Source organism: Nomia melanderi, chromosome 12 (genome assembly GCF_051020985.1).
Source record: "Nomia melanderi isolate GNS246 chromosome 12, iyNomMela1, whole genome shotgun sequence".
Classification (NCBI taxonomy): Eukaryota; Metazoa; Arthropoda; class Insecta; order Hymenoptera; family Halictidae; genus Nomia; species Nomia melanderi.
The window spans coordinates 12,385,227-12,401,119 of NC_135010.1; the positions used below are offsets into that span (position 1 = coordinate 12,385,227).

Genomic DNA, 15,893 nt, shown 5'->3' on the forward strand with positions numbered 1-15,893 from the left:
ATGCTCTCTGTCGGATCGGTTGGTAGGGTTTTATTTGTGTTTTTTCGGCTGACGGGGCGTTTCGCTGTGTGCGTTGCAACGGTGTGCAGGGACTTCTGGGTGGAACTTTCGGTGAGTCGGTAATTGTTTGAAGTCGAGCTGATGCGGCTTGGTAGACTTTTCCGGGTTTTGGGGGCCTGTTGGTGGGTTCGGATATTTTTTGGGATGATGGGAGGTTTTGGGATCAATTGACAGAAATAAAGGACAGTCTGACTTTTTGATAGTTTTCTGTGGGAACTGTGTTATTGAGATTTCTATTGGTTTAGAATTGGGGTTGAGTATTGCTGAACCAGTTTTTGTAGTAATTTATCAGAGAATTGTCTAGTTTGTTTTTAACCCTTTGCACTAGAGAGGTGTCTCACACTCAATTGATTTTATACAGTAAAACTAAAATTTGATACTTTACCCTTTGCACTCGAGAGGTGACTCTCAGCACACTTATCAGAATCCAAAAACAGAAAATCCTTCAGCAAATCTGAAGAGTGCACCTACGTCGAAACCTAAAAAATAAGACTACCTTCTAGAAAAATAAACAAGCTTCTACTGTTAAGTCTAAGAAACGAAGAAAAGTCCATAAACTCCTAGAGATCGACAGGAAGATCACCGTTATGACGCCGTCGACGGATAATAACTCTATTATTCCGTTGGGCCCGACGCAATGTCCGCCGGGATGCCCGTGGCAATTCGCAATCGCGTGTCGCGATCGTCGTCGTCGCGGGGCACGAAAAATATTATTCCGCTCGGAAGCGGCCGCGTTTTATCGAGGACCGTTTCTATCGCGACGAGGAATCGCGACGCATCGATGCCGTTGCATCGACGCGATCGCTCACTGTCACGGCTCGCGTGATCCTCTTCGTTCATTGTCTTTCGTTTCTCGTTCCGTGCTGGCCGCCCGCTCTTTTTTTTTTGTGTCGTGCGCGCGTTGGAAAATTATCGAGGGAACTTGGCGCACGGTTTTTAGATTGTGCGTCACGCCGGAGCAGCGTCGCGATGGCGGATCGTCCGGCCGGGCTGCATGTTGTTTATCGAAAGAATTCCCGATTACTTCTCCGCGCCGCTCGGCGGACTTTTTCCCTGCGGAGGCGTTGCGTGTCAAAGTTTACTTGGCGAAAATCTCGCGGACCCGACGGCGATTTGTTTCGCGAAATGGGAACTGACGGAGTAAGGTTCGTTGTACCGTGCTGGCTTTCTCGCATCTTAGATCGGAACGGTCTGCTGGTGATAGTAATATTAATACCTCTGCGTTATTAACGGTGTCGAGATATCAATGGAAATGTTAGTTCCTTGGACTATTTATTTGTCAGCTGTGATCCGTACGAGTACTTTGTTATTGATAATTTATTAAGGAAACAGAGAGGCAATGTTAATTCCTTGGTCTTTTTATTGCTCAACTGTGATCGATACGAGTACTTCGTTAGTGATAATTTATTAAGAAAACAGAGAGAGCAATTGGTAATAGAAGAATAATATTACATTTGAATTCAAAAGGGTCGAATAATATTCATGCTTGATTCTGTTTAAAATCTACATCATGTGACTGACACGTTATTGCAAGGCAAGGATTTATTGAGATATTAATGGAAACATTAATTCAAATATTAGTATTAGATGTCAGACAGATCTATAATAATTCTTGCAACTCAGACCGAAATACTCAGCCATTAATACTATTAACATGAATATTTCCATATTATCAATAATACAGAAACATTAATACAAATCTCAATAACACGTCACAGATATCTACATCAATAACCATTAATCACCACAAATATCCAGAATCAACAAACTCTTCACCATTCTTCATATCTACGTCATCACCCTGTATAGTAATTCTTGCAACTCAGATCGAAATACTCAGCCATTAATACTATTAACATAAATACTTCCATATTATCAATAACATAGAAATATTAACAGAAATCTCACGTCACAGATATCTACAGCAATAACCATCAATTACCACAAACATCCAGAATCAACAAACGCTTCACCATTCTTCATAGCTACCTCCACATTCTGTATAATAGTTCTTACATCTCAGATCGAAATACTTAATCCATAACACTATTAACAAGAATATTTCCATATTATCAATAACATAAAAAATTAACAGAAATCTGAATAACACGTCACAGATATCTACATCAACATCCATTAATCACCACAAACATCCAGAATCAACAAACGCTTCGCCATTCTTCATACCAATCCCACAACCCACAAACCAATAACGAATAATCCCCAACAAACTGCGCCAAACCCGAATCTCGAGCGTCGTTGCAAACGACAGTTCCACCGCAACTGTCAAGCCCACGATCGAAAAAGTTGGTCGAATCAATGGATCGTACGCACGCGATCCGCGATCAGTCGATCGAACGCGATAAGCCGGCCCGTAAACCGTGCCGTTGCCGCGCGATTACGCGCGCACGTCCGCCGGACGGTGAATCGGAATAATTAACCCGACATAATTTCATTACCGGGCCGCTCGGACGTAATCGCGCCGCTTAACGGCGAGCCTGCCGCTGTTTTCGAAATCTGTAAACCGAGCGTGGGAGTAACGCTCGATTGATCATCGTCGCCGTAACGACCGGCGGCGTCGGCGTCGGAGGAAACAGGGAGAGAAAAAAAAAAAGAAAGGACTCGACGGGACCGTCGAGCGAAACAAAAAGGAGGACGCAGCCGACGGTAATCCGGGATCTCCTAACCAAGAGCAACGCTCGGGGAATAATTCCTTCGGGTTTTCGGCGCGGCGCAGTCGCGCGGATTAGGGGACGCTAATTTATACCCGAACCGGACAAGAAAAAGCCGCGAATGTACTCTGGAAGGAGCTAGAAACTATCCGCGCGCGCGGATAATCCGCGAGGCTTACGGCGACGACGACGACGACGACGACGACGACGGATGACGAGGCGTATCTCACGGCGTGACCGTCAAATTTTGACGCCGGCAATTATTTTCGGTGCCAAGAACGGTTATTCCTGGGCGGGGATGGAGACGTCTGGGGAAATTTAGGCTCTCGGCGCTAAGTCGTCGAGTGGGGCATCGATCTGCGCGTGCTGGGAGTCTCTTTGTGTTCTTGGTAATACGTTCGCTGGATATTTGATCATGATTGTTGGAGGATGACGTTAGGATTCTTATTGTTCCGGCACGGTTTATTTAGTTTAGACATAGCTATCGGTAAAGGTTTATAGCATGACCAATTATGACATGTCTAAGCACAGTGATAAGCAAATTTTGGATGCATTTTATTATTTATTTTACATGCAATCCTTAGATCCGACGTCATGAATGACCAGCTGTCGAAGCTAACATATAAAAAAGCAATTAGCAACACCTCGAGCATTCTAGCCTTCTGATTCGTCACTAAGGACACCGCCCTATCTCTGTATTTTTATATATATAGAGAGATATTGAGACAGACAGACAGACATACAATCCTTAGATCCGATGTCATAAATGACCAGCTGTCGAAGCTGACATATAAAAAAGCAATTAGCAACACCTCGAGCATTCTGGCCTTAATAATAATAATACAATTCAATCGAATGATTGAATACCATACTTTTTCCGTTTTGTGTAGTTGGCTCTATGAAATTGTGCGGCGATCAACGTGTTAATACACGGCTAGCAATTAAACGATAAAAATCGCGCGACGTAACTTACTCCAATTCAATGTTTCCATAGTCTCAATACTTTCTTCGAAACACGCGATGCAACATTCTACCATAACACCAAAACGGTTCTACTATAAAAATTCAAACACCAGGAAACACTGAACAATATTATCCCACCCACAATCCTTCATCATCCGGCGACCAAATCGCGTTACCATCGTGCACGGAATAAGTACATTCAAAATTGGAAACGCAGTCTGTTCGCTGACCCATGGAGCAGGTGTTAAATCGCTGCTGTCGGCGCCCGGCTTGTCTTTAACCTTTTAGATACGCCACTATAGTCGCTTCCGAGACCCTCTATCTTTACGGAACGCTACCATAGTGGTTTCCGTGGATAGCACCAATTTGGAGAATATATAAATGCAGACGGTTCGCCCTTTTTCGCGTCAATACTTGGGGGCCTGAGAGATAGACCAGGCCCATTGACTAATTTATGACCGAGGGTCACGTACACCCTCCTCTGAAGAGGTTTCCTTCTTGGAAAAGCGTCGAGGAAAAGTTAGTCGCCGTTCCTCGTTAGAGCCACATCGCGTAACAAATATATTTAACCTGACTACGGACTTAGTTTCTATTTTAGTAGCCCTACATAAAGAAATTATAATTCATTCGTTTAGCACTATATTCCCAAGTAATGTAGTGGAAATCATGAACGGTTTTTGCCATCCGCCAGACTCGTGCCTAAAAGGTTAAAAGTGATCGCGCAAGAATTCCGCGAACAACCGAACAGATCCGCGACACTGGTAACCGGGTTTGCCCGATCGTCGCTGCGAAAGCGTCGGGACCGAACGGGAAGGGAAATCGAGCGGTAGAGGAAAGGGGGATAGGGCTCTCCACGGAATAACAGGCTTGAAGACTCAATTAGCAGACACGAGGAGCAGTTTCCGCGGACGGCGACGAAGAATTACTAAAACGGCTGGCAGCGGGGAAACGTTCATGGCGCGACATCAAAGACGTAACTCTCGCAGCCGGTGTAATATCAGCGGTCCCGCCGTCCCACCCCCTCCCACCCGTCGACACCGACGCCGCCGGTAGCTTGCATAAAATGGGTCGGAGTCGTTAAAACAGTAGGTGGGACAACGTCGACTTCAAAAGCATACCGCGGGAGCTGCCGGGCCGCACGAAAGTCTGCATACTTCCGCGCCAGTATTCCACGGGGGTATTCTCATCCTCGGACCGGCGGCGGGTTACACCCCGTGAATTACAACCCCTCGAGGATGCGTCGGCGCGTCGTTAAAAAGCGCGACGGCGACGGGACGGTCTCGCTTTCGACGCGGCGATCGAGGACTGCTCGGTTACGCTCCGTGTTATGGGAGATCGAGATTGAAATGGGATTGGGGATGAGGTGGAGAGGATGGGATGCTTGCGCGAAGGCTTTGTGGAGTAGATGATTTTTGGGTGAGAGATGGAGTTTTTGGTTTGGAGGTTTGAGAGATGGGGAGAGGTGGGAATGGGTTTGGAGATTGGGTGCTGGGAATTGGGGAATTAATGGTTGAATGGTTGATGGTTGAGTGGTTGAATGGTTGAATGGTTGAGTGGTGGAATGGTTGAGTGATTGAGTGGTTGAATGGTTGAATGGTTGAATGGTTTAATGGTTTAATGGTTGAATAGTTGAATAGTTGAATAGTTGAATAGTTGAATAGTTGAATAGTTGAATAGTTGAATAGTTGAATAGTTGAATAGTTGAATAGTTGAATGGTTGAATAGTTGAATAGTTGAACAGTCGAATGATCGAATGACCGAATAATCCAATAATTGAATAGTTGAATAGTTGAACAGTCGCATAATCAAATGATCGAATGATCGAATAATCCAATAATTGAATAGTTGAGCAGTCGAATGATCGAATGATCGAATAATCCAATAATTGAAGAGTTGAACAGCCGAATGATCGAATGATCGAATAATCCAATACTTGAAGAGTTGAACGGTCGAATGATCGAATGATCGAATAATCCAATAATTGAATAGTTGAACAATCGAATGATCGAATGATCGAATAATGAAATAATTGAATAATTGAGCTTGGTCAGGTCTTGGTTAAATCCTGGTTAAATAATGGAATAATCGAATAATCGAACTCAAACTTAAATATTCGAACCAGAGTCCTCAAACTTGAACAACTGAACTTGAACAACTGACCTCGCACTCTTGAACTCAACCGACTGAACTCTTACACTCCGAATATTCGACTTCGCCCATCCGAAATTAGATCTCAGCCACCGACACTCCACCTCCACCCCCAACAAACAGCGTCCACCCGATCACGCATCTTCGCAGCATCAGCCAACGCCAGAGCGCAATCCAATTAAACCATCATTCCCGCGGGTGGAGCGAACGAGTCTGCCCGGTGATCCGGGTTTAGACGAGTTCCCGTTTTTTCCCTCCGTTTAATCCGCGTGAGTACGCGGCGTAAAGAACGCGGAGAACCGGGGGCCGACGGTAAGCGTACGAGTCTCTCCGCAGCTGGCCAAGGGGACACGGGAGAAGAGCGACTAGCAGTCGCGCGCGTCTGCTTGGATATCCGTGGGATTAGCGTGGCGACGTTGTTCTAAGTTCGGGACATGTTTGGAGAACAGTCGGAGACAGTGGGAGAGGAATACGAGGAAAAAGAGCGAGGAGCGAGGAGGAGCCGCGTGGGCGTATGGCGAAAAGCCAGCGGCGGAGACATCCACTCCGGTTTCTCTCTCCGATCCGACCGGACAAATCGGTTCCCGCGTCCGTGTGCGCGCCCGTGTCCGTGTATTTTCCCCGGTCCCGTCTTCCTCCGTCGCGTGTGTGCGCAGCACACGAGCGTCCGCACGTGTCGCCACCAACACGGACCGCCGGATGGCCGGCATTCGAGGGATATGTAAGATTCCAGCCGCCCACATCGCGACAAATTGTTGCTCAGCTGATCGACCGACCCTCCGCTCGCTTAAACTTTCAATCTTTTTTTCGGCCGGCTTCTATACGACCGTCCACCTTCCCCTCCCGCCTGCCGCCCCCTCTTTCAGCGCGGACGATACACGTTGGCCCGGCGCGGAATGAAGCACGGTGATTCATGCAGCGCAACGGCCGGCGTAATGACAGTCTGGTGGCAAATTGCCGGCCCCGGCATCCTTCCCGATGATTTATCAGGCATCGCCACCCGTGCGATAAAACGCGATTGTTCTACTTCCCGATAATGATTGCAGCCTTCTTCGGCAATCCCGGCGCGGCGCGGTGCCGCGCTGCTCCTTCGGGCTAACTGGATAAGAATCGTAATTGATTGATCGTGGCCGGATTACGTGGATAGCGTCGGCTGCGTTCGATCATTGGGAACCCGGTTGACGGATGGCTGCGCGCGGACAATTATCTCCGGTGATTATTTGACGCTGGTTTCGATCAAAGACACCGATTATTGGAGTTTTAGAGAGGACATTCTTTGGAATGTTATTGACACGTTGAATGCACGATTTCATGGTGCAAGATGTACAAAATGGAGGAAGTACTTGGTTTCTCACTTTGAGGTTCACGTCGACGTTAGTTCATTCGATTACAGCTTAATATGACGCATTTATTTATTCAATATTTGGGAGTCACTGAAATGTTACCTTTAAGTGGTACAATTGTGGTACTACAAATAAATATAGAAAAATTGTTGAAAGAGGTAGAGGTTGCAATAAAATATAATTGACTGCCAAGGGTTAACCCTTTGAACTCTGTAGGCTCTAATATTGCACCAGTTGTGATATTAAATATTTTACTGATTCTTAGAGAAGCTACCCTAAAATTGTTCAATTTTCCATATATCCGAATTTTGTACTAAGAAAAATAAAAGATCAAGAAAGTGAGGGTCACCGGTGACCCCCATGGCATTCAACGTGTTAAAGGAATTGGTTTAAAAAAACAGACGATTTAGTTACTTAATTACTAAGAGATCAGCACGTAGTCTCTGTTTTTTCTATTGTTTAAGCGGTTGACATGTAATTTAGCTTCAACTGCTAAAGGTTCGTACGTTTCGAAGTATATTCATCGGCAAAGGGTTGATATCGAGTAAACTGAATTGTATATTCGAAATCTCGATAGATGGTTTCATGGTTTCCATCGGGGAATTAGGTCAACTCCATTCGACTGCTTGGTAGTTCTATTAACAATCCACAATTAACTCTGTACTATGCCTTCACAACAGGAAACTTATTAACCCTTCCGATTCAGAAGCTCTTCACTAGAAATATTCGATATTTTCCGATGGGACGACACTATTTCAAACGAACTAATAAGAAAACATACGTAACTTAAGAAACAAAGCTATCTCCCATAAATACTTCACATATCGATGCATTACACAAAACTTAATACAATATATAACACTCTAATTTTACTATATCAAGTCAATTAGTCACCTCTCAACTGCAAAAGATCAAACTTACTAATCACAAAAACAGAGACAATCTTCCACATCTCCATCGACTCCAGCCCCTATCGACACCAACGTTCAATCTCTATTCTCAACAGCAGCATAATATCCACGCCAACAATCCCGACAATCTACAAGTCAAAGCATCCTCGGTAACTTCTCCGATGCTAAAAGCAATCGCGAAACGAGTCGTCTCGGGTAACGCGATCCAAGCGTCTTTTGATACGGGGTCATCGAGAAGCCTATTAATGGACTTCCGGTGGGACGCTGATACGGAGCTTAAAGGGATGAACGGTTACAACTATTCCGAACCGTCCCGTCTCCCGTCTTTCCTCGATTCCATTCGGCTTCCCGGTATCCGGCCGGCCAGTTTTCACGAAGAAGACAGCGACCCTTTGTTTCCTCCAGCGAGGAAACGACGTTGCCAGCGAGATGACTCGTCACATGACATTCTGATACTCGGGCATTAACTGATTGCTCGTTTGAAAAGTTTCCCGGGTATCCTTTCAGGCCTTCTCCTCGTTTCTGCTCGTTGACTCGGTCGGATTTATAACGAAAAGGGGGCTACGGTCTTCAAAAATCGATACCCATCGATGGGATCCTTCGTAGCATGGCGTCCGACTTTGATATCCTTTCTACGACTTCCTCTATCCGGTGTCTCTTTGTTTCTCCATGGTTGCTTTCGATGCAAAGGCTCCTGCTTCACGATTCATCCGTATAATGACGAGTTATTACGTCATGGTAAGACGGTCGATCGGAGTCCTCCGTCTTCCGCGTTTCTTGCGTTTCAGAGGTAACCGGTGATTATTCGAGATTTTCTTCGACGGAACCGGTCGCGAATCGATTCGAAGGTTCGGTCGATGCGAAATTGTGATTTCTGAAGGATTTCAATGGCGACGCGGGATTAGTCGAATCGGAGCGCGGGAGGGATTCCGTTGGAAAAACACTCCGACGGTGTTTCTTAATGTGAGAAATGTTTTTCCTATTCCTCGGAGCATCTTCATATTTCTGGGATAAATGGAGCGCCGTCTTTTGTCATGGCGTTCCATTTATCAGGAGACGTAGTCTACTCTTTTGTGATTAATCCTTTAAGAACGGGCTCTGTATTTTCTGCGTAATGTAGCTGTCTGTTCGGTGTCCCTAAAGCGGACCGTTATCTATAAATGCATCGTCTTGGCTATCACCTTTGACACTTGCAAACGGAGGAAAACGACGGGGTATTGTCGAAGTAACCGATAGTAACGTACAAATAATAAATAAGCAATAGCTAATTCAATAGAAACAACAATGCAATGAACAGGCAATAGGTAATCAAATATAAATAATAATATAATTAATAAACAGTATATAATTCGATAAAACAGAAGCATTTGAAAGATTAAAGATATTTCGATGGATTCTTTAAAATCACGTGATATTCTGCTAAAAATCTTCGGACCTTTAAAATATAATTAATAAACAGTATACAATTCCATAAAATAGAAGCTTTTGAAAGATCAAAGATATTTCGATCGACTGTTTAAAATCACGTGATATGCTGCTCGAAATCTCTCGGACCTTTAAAATATAATTAATAAACAGAACATAATTCAATAAAATAGAAGCTTTTGAAAAATCAAAGATATTTCGATCTACTCTTTAAAATCACGTAATATTTTGCTAAAAATCTGTCTGGCCTTTAAAATATAATTAATACACAGTATATAATTCAATAAAATAGAAGCTTTCGAAAGATTAAAGATATTTCTATGGATTCTCCAAAATCACCTGATATTCCGCTAAAAATCTGGACCTTCAAAGTCCTGTCTTCTCCGTTCACCCCCAGTGACCTTTGTACTTGTAAATCGAAAAGGTAGGTTCCGAGCGGCAGGAAACTAAATCAGCGCCACGGAAATCCTATCTTCCTGCCGGTTCATAAAACACGGCCGATGTGTACCGTATTTGCCCGGCGCGTATTCCCCGTGGCAAAAACGTCTTTTGAACTTTCCTTTCGCCGGGGAAAAGAGGCCAGAGGGGCTCCCGCCATTGATTTAATGGACGTACCTTCAGCCGTGGTTTAAACACCACATCAAACCGCACTCTCCTAGCCGACTTCTTCCTACCTACTTCGGGAACAGGCCTTCATCCGATAAGTGACTTCTGCGCGACCGCTATCGTTCTCCAACGACTGGGCCCCCAAGGTTGCGAACCTTTTCCCGCCTCGATGCGCCGCTGCTCCCGGAAACCACGTCAAAGTCGTACTCGAACGACGGCTTTTCCTTTTCACGCGATAACTTCGAGATTTGTCTTTCAATTGCGGAGGAATGATCATGTTTATCATTGGGAACGTTATTTAATGTGGATGCTTGGTGTCTTTTCAGTGCTAAGTTTAGGGGATGAAGTTGAACTAGATTAGAGATTGCTAGTATCAACGTTACAAATTATAGATCTGCAACTATAAATTTCAAAGATTGCAGAGGAGCGATAATGTTTATCATCGATTGGGAACGTTATGCAATATGGATCCTTGGTGTCTCTTCAGTGCTAAGTTTAGGGGATGAAGTTGAGCTATCTTTCAAATTTATGGTTGCAGATTTATAATTTGTAACGTTGATACTCCCAATCTCCAAAATTGCAGAAGAATGATGATATTTATTATTAATTGGGAACGTTATTTAATGTGGATGCTTGTTGTATCTTCAGTGCTAAGTTTAGGGGATGAAGTTGAGCTAGCTTACAGATTGCTAGTATCAACGTTACAAATTATAGGTCTGCAACTATAAATTTCAAAGATTGTAGAGAAATGATCACGTTTATCATTGGGAACGTTATTTAATGTGGATTCTTGGTGTCTCTTCAGTGCTAAGTTTAGAGGATAAAATTCAATTACCTTTAAAATCTATAGCTGAACACCTACAATATGTAACATTAATACTCCCAATCAACTAATTTCTTCCCATCACCACAGTTACCTCACTCACCTCGGTATTCCACCCACAAATCTCCGATCTCCCCGAACCGTCAACATTCCTCAGCGCTAAAAAGTCTCATCGAAAGGAATCCCAGAGCCCCTCCGATTCGTGCCCGATCCGATAAACGCCGCGAAATCTCCGAAAAAGCCGGCCGTGTTCCTCCGCGGAGAGCGGCGTTTTATTTCCACGGGGCACGTCATTGTACAGCCGAAGTTCGTGATCACGGGTAAAAATGTCACCAGCGTTTTATCAACGGTCACGCGTTCCCAGAAGGGAGCTTATCATCGTGCGCCGACCTAATTATAATTGCCGTTCTATGTTCGTCGAGCCCGTAATGATAATACGTTTCCGTATTTCAGCGTTACACGTCGCCGATGAATACCTAGAAGACGCGGAACGCTCGCCGGCGAGCTCTCCGTTCCCTGTTTTATGTATCCACTATAAAAACTGCCAAGGCAACAGATCCGTAATGCGAAGCAGCGTAACGCGAGATACATAATTTCAAGCGGGTAGAGCCACGGAACGGCATAGCTTAATCTTCGTTAAGGGAAAAAGGAAAGGGCTGCGCGAGGAAACGTAGGAACGGGGTGGCAAAAAGAGGGACAGAGAGAGAGAAAAGAAAATGGAAGGAATTTAATATATCGTTTCTGCCTGGTACCGTATTATCTAACGTCGCACGCGATACACTGCTTTATTTCGAGCCGGTCGTTTTAACCTTCGGACAGCTTTTTAATTTCGCGCCGGTTAAAGGCTACCGACGTCAGCCCGACGGGCTCTTGTGTCGTGCCCGGAATATCGGCCGGGCTACCCGTTCGCCTTAGAATTTTGGAAACGGTTCCCCGACCCAGCCACCCTCGACGCCTCTGAATAGATTATCTCGAGCGACGGGTAAACAGCGGGATTCGTCGCCGACGGAGACGGGCTTTCTTCGTTTTTCTCGTTTTTAATTAAACGCCCGTCTTATTTTGCACTCGGGATGGTTTTGGTTGTTGAGGGAGAGAACGAGGTTTTTGGAATTTGGGGATGTAGGGGATTCTTTGTAGGGTTGCGGTCGATGGGAAGTTTATGGGAATTCGGAGATTGGGTCGTTCTCTGGTTTGTGGGGATTAGAGATTTTTGAGGTGGTCTCTGGTGGCATTGAGATTTTATGGGGTATTTGTGGATTTGAGAATTGCTGGTTGCAGGTTTTTGGAAGCTTTTGTTGTTCTGTTGTTGTAGATTATTGAAACTTCAAGTATGAAGAAGATATTAATACTCAATGAATACCTGAATTGTTTCCAAATTAAATCAAATTTAACAACTGAACATCAGAATCTATTTCTTCAGTTATCAAGAAATTATTAATCCCCAAAGAATATCTGAATTATTTCAAAATTAAATCAAATCGAACAACTGAACGTCACAATCCACTTCTTCAATCATTAAGAAATTATTAACACTCCAATGAATATTTGAATTATTTCCAAATTAAATCAAATTGAACAACTGAACGTCACAATCTACTTCTTCAATCTTAAAGAAATTATTAATCTTCCAAAGAATACCTGAATTATTTCAAAATTAAATCAAATTGAACAACTGAACGTCACAGCCTATTCCTACAATCTTAAACAAACCATTAATCCTCCAACGAACACCTAAATTATTTCCGAATGAAATCAACTCGACCAATCGAACTGCCACAGCCTGCATCTAAAAAAAAGGAATACACACCGAACGATCACCCAGTACGCGCGTTACAGTTGAATTTTCCGCGCAGATCGGAGGCCGCTTTCACTGGAGCCGCCCGGTAACTCGATTTCTAACGATCCGTGGGTCGTAAAACTTTATCACGGTCCTCGATGGAAGATTTATCCCTTCGATGATAAAATTCCCGGTCGGATGTCGCCGGTGTAGTCCCATCAATTCGCAAAAAGTTCGGTTATTTCCGCGGCGGGCCGTGTAAAATGCGGGCCCCCGGGTCCCCGCCGGCTCGGAAGTTCAGGAGTCGTTTCAGTTTCCAGCGGATAAAGAACGGAATGGGCGGTCAATCAAAATTAATGACGACGTCGTATCCACGATACGCGGCAAGAGATATTGCCGCGGGAATATTAAACGTTTCGCGGAAACGGGCTTCCTTGCATTTAAAGAAGTTCGGGACGATAAACAGGCGGAGTTTAGTGCCCGCGCCGCTGTGTCCGGCAGTGATTCTCCTTCGAACGAGGCAGTTATCGTAGACGAAATATTCGAGCCGACCCGGCCGTCATCCGCAAATGACTTGAATTAACGAGAATTCGATATTCGGACCCGATCATTTTTGCCCGGGCTATTTATCGGGCCCCCGGTCAATGTAATAATAATAGGATCTTTATTGGACGCATCGGGTTCATTAACGGACGGGACGGACGAGAAAAAGAGGCGCGCGAGCATCGCGCCGGATAGGGAATGTAAAAATAGGAATACTGTATCGATTAGCGGCGGGAGAGAATCAATTCGAATGAGATACGAGACCGAGATTTCGGGTGATAATAGGAATTAATGGTAATGATTGTTTCATTGTTCTCTTGCTATACAATTACGCGAATGCTTATATATTTTATTATTAATCATTCTTGAATTTTTAATATTCTCAAAACTGGAGAATAGAAAAAAGAGAGAATGTAATAAGATATTTTTACATTGTAACACATTGTGTACCTAATTTTCAGAAAACTGAACTTGGATGGCAATTTTCAATGAGATCAACTTATATCACTACACATACAAAAATTCAGATATATTGTTATGTAATATATTTTAAATAGAAAATCAACTTGAATAAAATTTCATATTTTTCTAAGTACTATAGTAATTAGCAAAATTGCAGAGCTAAGTGTCTTTATAAAAGAACCAGATTTCTCGTTACCAGTACGCAACGAGTTAATGATAGAACAATGCTCTTTCACTTGAATTTATGTGCAACAATAAGACTTCGTCGAATCGAGCTAGGAATCTTCGCGAGCCTCGGTTGTTATACACCGAGATTCATTTTATTATTAATAATCCTTAAACTTTCAACATTCTCAGTTCCAAAACTGGAGAACAGAAAGAAATAACAGAGAGAATGAAGTAATAAGATATTAATCATAGAACAATGCTCTTTCACTTGAATTTATGCGCAACAAGCAAAACAGATCTTCGTCGAATCGAGCTAGGAATCTTCGCGAGCCTCGATTGTTATACACCGAGACTCATTTTATTATTAATAATTCATGAATCTTCAACATTCTCAGTTCCAAAACTGGAGAATATAAAAATGGAAGAGAGAATGAAGTAGTAAGATATTAATCAGAGAACAATATAATTCGATCTTCGCGAGCCTCGATTGTTATACACCGAGACCCATTTTATTATTAATAATCCTTGAATTTTCAACATTCTCAGTTCCAAAACTGGAAAGAAATAGAAGAGAGAATGAAGTAATAAGATATTAACGATAGAACAATAGTCTCTCACTTGAAATTTATGTGCAACAAGTAAGACCGATCTTCGTCGAATCGAGCTAGAAATCTTCGCGATCCTCGATCGTTATTATACACCGAGAAGCTAATAATCATGTCCCGTTTATTAATCACCATGCACAGAGGCGCAGCTCCTCGTCGAATCCGATTGACGAGCCGCTTTACGTCCAAACAATAGACACGTTATGAGCAAAACGCGAGCGAGGAAAAATCCAGTGTCCGCGGAATTTATAGCCGATTGTGGCCGCGGCTACTCATGAATTTATTCAATAGAAACTCGGCCGAGTAATCCGCTTTATAAGCTGGCGATCTTAGATCAACGCGGGTTTTCAGCTCGCCTTCGACCTGTCCTCGATATACAGGCCCGAACAATGCGGAAATACGGTGGCGCGCGCGCGCCGCGCACATATCGAGCGGGTTTCTTGCGTTTCGCGATTTATATCATCCGGTATTTAGAGGACAAATATGGGAAAGCTCGCGGAAGCAGCTTCGAAATTCCATCGTTCGACCGGGCAGAATCTACGATGAATATAAGGGGTGTGCGGATTCGATCTGTACTCGGGAATGCTTCGGGAAACGCGGTGGGAAGGAGCTGTTGCACTAATCTGCGGAAATTTGAAGGAAACCTAGATAGTAGCAAGCTTAAATGAAAGTTTCTTTGTTTAATAGTATCATAATACTGTTAATATTAAGACTATTGGTCAAAATGAGCCATCTCTGATTTCTTCCTTCCGCAATTGAAAAGATAACAGATGATTTGGGAAAACTGTTGCAGTAATCTCTGGAAGTTTTAAGGAATCATAGATAGTGGCAAGGTTAAATGAAAGTTTTTTCTAACAATAACATAAAATATTGTTAATATTAAGACTACTGGTCAAAATGAGTTATTTCTAATTTCTTCTTTTGCCAAATTATTCAAAAGATAACAGGCGATTCGAGAAAACGTGGTGAAAAGGAGCTGTTGCAGTAACCTTTGGAAATTTGAAGAAATCCTAGATAGTGGCAAGGTTAAATGAAAGTTTCTTCTTTCAATAATATAAAATATTGTTAATATTAAGACTACTGACCAAAATGAGCCATCTCTGATTTCTTATTTTGGCAAATTATTAAAAAGACAACAGACGATACCTGTTATCCTTGAAGGAATCCTATCTAGTAGCAAGATCAACCAAAAGCTTCTTCCAATAACACAAAACCTCAACACTAAACCTACCAAACGCGTCAACCTGATTCCCACCATCTCCCTTCAATCATTAAAAATCCCCCATCCGATCCAGCAAACATCCATGAAAACATCCATCGCACTAATTCCAATAAAACTCCAAAAGTCGCTCCCCAGATCCAAATAGCCCAACGAAACCGCAATTGC

General features: G+C 43.4%; 1 long non-coding RNA gene across 1 annotated transcript in view; it reads right to left on the reverse strand.

Annotated features, from left to right (window-relative positions):
• LOC116424077 (uncharacterized) overlaps positions 1 to 6,239 on the reverse strand; it is a 109,812-nt gene extending 103,573 nt beyond the window's left edge. Inside the window, exon 1 of the long non-coding RNA XR_004234385.2 lies at positions 5,856 to 6,239. This is a non-coding gene — a long non-coding RNA (uncharacterized LOC116424077). The remainder of the gene's footprint in view (positions 1 to 5,855) is intronic.
• Positions 6,240 to 15,893: the final 9,654 nt, after the last annotated feature.